The sequence below is a fragment of the Hipposideros armiger genome, unplaced genomic scaffold (genome assembly GCF_001890085.2).
Source record: "Hipposideros armiger isolate ML-2016 unplaced genomic scaffold, ASM189008v1 scaffold_464, whole genome shotgun sequence".
In the NCBI taxonomy this organism is placed as follows: Eukaryota; Metazoa; Chordata; class Mammalia; order Chiroptera; family Hipposideridae; genus Hipposideros; species Hipposideros armiger.
The window spans coordinates 565,414-570,802 of record NW_017731814.1 but is presented as its reverse complement, the minus strand read 5'-3'; the positions used below and the strand labels follow the sequence as shown (position 1 = coordinate 570,802).

Here is a 5,389-nt window from a genome sequence, read left to right as displayed (position 1 = left end):
CGGCGCGCCTCCTCCAGGCACCTGCCGGTGCTCTGCGGCTTTGGGAAGCACCCGAGTGGCGGGGCTGTCCGGAGAGCAGGAGCCCAACGCGGGCCTCGGTGGCACGAGCAAGACGGCCCAAGGCCACTGGGACCAGCGCTCAATTTGGGGGCGTTCACTTCAGTGCTGGAGTCCCTGGCGGCCTCTGGCTGGTCTTTCGGATCAGGGGACTTGGGATGCTGCGCGGGTTCCACAGGCTCTGGGAGCCAGTCCAGGGCGCCGAATGGGGAGAAGTGCTCCCCTGCCCGCTCTGTGCGCCCTCGTGGTCCACCACCATGAGCACCTTCCCCTGGTTGAAGCAGCACGAAAGGGTTGGGCGCTGAAGTAGGAGCTTGCCCAGGGTCCCAGAGGCGCCTTGTGAACCATTTGCGAATACTTCCTCCATGAGCACCTTCTTGCCCCACCCCACAAGTGATGTCAGGATCTTAGAAGATTCTAGCCCTTTTGATCCATCCCACAGGTAGTCTCTGTCAATGTTCATCGTGGGCTGGATGGCCAAAGAGTCGCCCGAAACTGTCATTCCAGGTCCAGAAAAAATGTACACCTGTTTGACGTGACCCTTGACCTAGGAGAGGATACCTACTCAAACTCAGGTCCAGAGGGGTAGAGCTAAGGGGATGAGGGCAGAGTTGGGTAAAAGACGTGGGGTTCTAGGTCAGTTAAATGTCTAGAAATGACAGCCCCCTGAAGTGGGCTATAGAAATAGGACCAGGTCTCCTGTAGAGAGCTAAGATCCTGGAATAACAGTGGCAGGCCAGCAGTGGGTAGGGCAGGGATGTAAGACAGGACCAGCCTGAGGGAGTGGGGCTGCCAGCTGGAGCTTGAGGCAGTGGCTAGCAGCTTGGAAGGACCTGCAGAGTTTGAAGACACATTCTCTTCCTTCTGTTCTGCAGCATAATGAGTGAGGTTTGTGAGTACCTGGGCCTGGCTGAGCATTTTGGGGGTAGAGTCTGTTTCGGTTCTTCCCCTCCAATCGCAGGCTCCTGTCTTGCTGGGCCTCTTTCTCAGACCTCGAAACTTCATGCTTTCCTCTGGGCAAGCTGTGTATTCTGGGGCCTTCAACAGAGCCACAGAGCCTGGGGAAGAGATGGCTCTGGCAGGAGGAATCCAGCTATTCCTAATTGGCATGCACAAGTTTTGTACACTCACCCCCAGAAAGCTCCCGAAGTTGCTAGCAGCTTTCTTCTCTTCTGACCTCCCCCAGCTAGAAAAGAGAATTCATTAACTTCCCCCCTCACCTCACAAAGCTGTTTGAACGAATCACCTATGATCTCTCCTCCTTGGCCTGGAGGGTGTGCATGGGTGGGTGTGTGTGTGTGGGGGGGAGACAGGGAGAGAAATAAAGAAATGGAGAAAGCATCTGTCAAGGCACCCTAGTGAGGTAGTTTTCTTTTCCCTTCTCCCACCTGGCATCTCCACCTGTGTCACCCTCACCCTTCCTCATCTTGGAACTTGCCCTCACTTGAGCCAGCATTACCTAAAAGAGCCCTTCCCCTCCGCCAGGGTCCTGCTGGTAAAGGGATGGCAGTGCAGAAGCCCTCTCTGCTCCCTCACTGTCCTCAGCAAATTGCATTAGTATGGGGCAGATTGGCTCGCAGATTGGCAGCTAGATGGAAATGACATTTGCAGCCACGTGCAGTGGACATGGTGCTGAGGAGCAGTAAGAGCCAACATAGTAAAGTACTGAAAGGTCTCCTCTGCCCAGGGACCCCAAGTCTGGCAAAGGAATCCCGCCTGGCCCTTTGTTTGACAGGACACAAGGACCTGGGTCCCTTACAGCTTGGAGCAGGGCAGGGGGGCTGGTTGGCATCTCAGCCCAAGGGTGAGTGAAGAGTAAAAGGTGGTGTCGTGTGTCCATCACCTGAAAGAGACCATGTCATTACAAGGTTGGTGGCCCCCTTTCAGAGCGGGCTTGAATACCTACCTCTGTTCCCAAAGCACCAGGGAACATTCACCCTCCAACCCTCTTGACCATCATAAGCTGCAGATGTGGGAAATGTAAAAGTTCACCATTCTTTTATACTGGAGTCTGCGCTTAAAATGAGGTTAAAAAAGAGAACCCCCAAAGAACAGCTACTTCTCTGTTAGGTCCCTTTCCCATGTACAACCACTTCTGATCATTCCGTTAATCTTTATTTCATGGGCATGTTACAGGAAAACACATAGGAGCGGGAGGGAAACCAGTGACACAGTTAAATATACAGGGCAGCAGCTGGCAGCAGCCTAAACTCGCCAGTTCAGGTACTATGAAATATTTATGGTGCTGGAGTTGTCACTGTTTAGGGCTTTAGAGGCTCTCTCCTGACTCCTTTTCTAAGGCTGCCTCCCCAAGATGTGGCGTTTGGTGTGGGGGGAAGCAATTCCTGTCTCCCCTCCAGCTGTCTCTCTGCGTTGCCACACAGCTGTCTCCACACACACACAGACTGGGGCCCAATATACTTCTGTCCATCAAGGCAAAGCAGGGAGGCTCTGAGCTCCAAGCCGAGGCCCCCACCCACCCCCCATTCTGATCATAAAGAGACTGGAGCATTGTGTTACAGTCTGTTAACTACAAATAATTCAGGACTGTCCACAGGGAAACTGGCAGAAACAGGCTTGGAGGTACTGTAGTTTTACAGCTCAAGTGCACCCCCCCATCACTACCACCCTTGCCCAGGGGCAGTCTGTAACCAATTCACTATATGGGAATATTCTGTTTCTCCCCTGCACATATGTTCAATTCAAGCAATGATGAATGGAACCAATTCCCTTATGGGAAACAGTTTTTTCACTTAGTTACAAAGATTTCATGCCCAGTTAGAGTAAATGAGGGCGAGTATGTGTCCACTTCTTCTTTGGCCATTTCTAAAGGTGAGCCTTGTGGAGACAGAGAGAAAGGCAGGTCTTCCTGGGGTCAAACAGCTGGTCCCAAGGGCCTGAGAGGGACGGATGGTCAGAGCAGCCCTCTCCCCCTTGGCGTAGCCCTCAGGCGCTCAGGGGCCCCTTCCCTGGCATGGGGCAGATGGAACTTCTTTATCTAGCTCCGCACTGTTCCATCTGGAACTGAGGGCAGAAATAGAGGCGAGAAAGTTCTTTGTTGGGGAGCAGGGTCCCTACTGGGCAAGAGTGTAAAGAGAAGAGAGGAAGGGGGGGAGAGAGCTGAGAAAAAAGGCTTCAGCCTGAGCAGTGCAAAAGTCCCCTGTTCTCACAGTTGGTTAACCATTAACCCCTCGCCCTGCCCTGCCCTGCCCGTATCTCTCACTGGGTGAAAGGATATAACTCAGAAACCCAGAGGACTGGTAGGTCCCCAGTGTCCCCCTCTCGTCCCAGCAGAATATTCTCTGTCTCCCCTCCCCTGCTTCAGCCCCAGGGTCAGTCTTGGCCCCCACTCACCCTTTTCTCTCCCCTTCCCTGGCACCAGCACCCTCTTGCCACCTGCTGCCAGCTGTCCCTTCACCCTGGCTGTGCTAGTTGTTTGCGTGGCAGAGGCTGGGAAATAGGCAGGATGGTGGGGAGAATTGATTGAGGAGAGGGAACTCGTTTCACACTGGACTCCAAAGCAGGAACTCCAAGCTGAGGTTCTAGACATCTTCAACCATACATATCAACCAAGGAAGCCCAGGCTTGCGTGGGGAATGAAGGTGGGGAAGGGAGTTCTTGCCAAAGTTCCATTCTCCTCCAGGAACGTTCAGTTTTCCTAGTGCTTCTCACTGTGGGTCTGGCTTGTGGGTCCCTGTTTTAGGCCTTTGAGAGTAAGCCATTTGATCCAAGGCCCGATCGAAGCATTTCCAGCTCATCAGACCTGGCATCTTGAACTTCAGAGAAAAACAGCAGATGGACCAAAGATGAAAGATACTAGAGCCACGGCACACATGGAAAGACCCAAGTCACCTTATAGAAACAGTCACAGATAAACAGAGAAAGGCAGGGTGACAGAAAAGGAAGATAAAGACAGAGAAACTGACAGTATGCATGGGGCTGAAATTACTGAGCGCTAACAGGAAAGCAAGTGGAAAAGACCCTTCCAGGCAGAGGGGGCATCTCCGCAGTCATCCCAGGCAGGGAGGGGCTCCTCTGGGCTGAACTGGGAGGCCGCAGTAGCAGGTTAGCTCCACTAGAGGGGGCTCTTGAAAGCCAGGCTTGGCCCTAAACAGTGGCTTTTGTGCATTTTTTTTTTCTTTTTTTAAGAGAAGAAAAAAATAGATGAGATATATTAGAAACTCCCAGCTGTCATTACCCAGAGACCGCAACTGGTAGGGTCCCATTGCCAGGGGGACCTTTAGGCTCTGTCTGGTTTCAGGGGAGTGGGGAAGGCGCCTGCAGCATTAAGCAGAAGGTGCACAGGGTGGTGAGCAGCCCAGGGAGAGAGGGGCCAGCCCCCACAGGATGCCTCTGGGGTGGGAGGCGGGGAGGGGGTGCCTTCTCAAGTTAGCAGGCAGTTGTGTCGCCTGGCTGGCCGTCCAACAGGCTCTTGCCTTTATCAGCAGAAGTTTTTGGCCCACCCCCAAGGCTCTTTCACATGCCTTGCCTTCTTCCAGCTCCCTAAGTGTGGACTCTCGAAACTCTCAGGTGGTGGCGAGACTGCTCCTGAGGAGGCTTTAGAAAAAAGACCTTTCAGGAACTGAAGGCATGTCAAGGTTGTATCTCTGATTTAATCTTTGTCTTCATATTTTCTGCGGGAGCCTGTCTCTGAATTATAAACCCCCCTTTCATTTCAGCAGAGGACAATATGGAAAGAGAGAGCAGAGTCCAGAGGCTTTCCTCATCTGAGAAGATAATAACTGTCTAAGAGGGGTATGGAAAAATATTGAAGTTTTGGGATGGGCAGAGGGCCAAAAAGTAGCATCTCTTCAGGTCTAATCCCAACCCCCCAGTAGTTAATCTTGGCTTCCCCTTGGCTCAAATTTACCTGGGGTCAAGGGGGGAGGGAAAGGAGGAAAGAGAGAAGAAAAAAGAAAAACAAGATAAATGTATCGTGTTATGGAAGTTTAATCCTGCTTTCCCTTGGCTAAAATTACTTTCGGTATGAGAGATAAAAGGCAGTCGAGTTGCCCTTGGAAAGTTCAAGTTGTCTTTGAGAAGGAAGCGGGGAGGGATGCTAGGACTCAGAGTGAATAGCCTGTGAATGAACCTCTCTGGTCTGTGCCCTCCCCCAACACACACCATTCTCTCTGAAGCTCAGAAAGGCGAGGACTGGGGCTTCTGACGGAGGCAGCACTGTCTGGGGAATGAAACTCCTAGGCAGGCTCTCTCTTTGTGTTTAAACAGCATCCCTTCCTACCTTCGTTTCTTGTTTGGGGATGGAGGGATAGAAGAACAAGGGGCAAGTAGGACACCTGAGCGTCCCCTCCAACTTGAATCTTCACATTTG

The 5,389-nt window shown here is 52.3% G+C and overlaps 1 protein-coding gene across 1 annotated transcript in view; it reads left to right on the top strand.

Moving 5' to 3' along the window:
- The window catches only part of PLXNA2 (plexin A2), a 219,098-nt gene that overhangs the window by 1,026 nt on the left and 212,683 nt on the right, over positions 1-5,389 (top strand). The gene's annotated exons all lie outside the window — the stretch shown is intronic.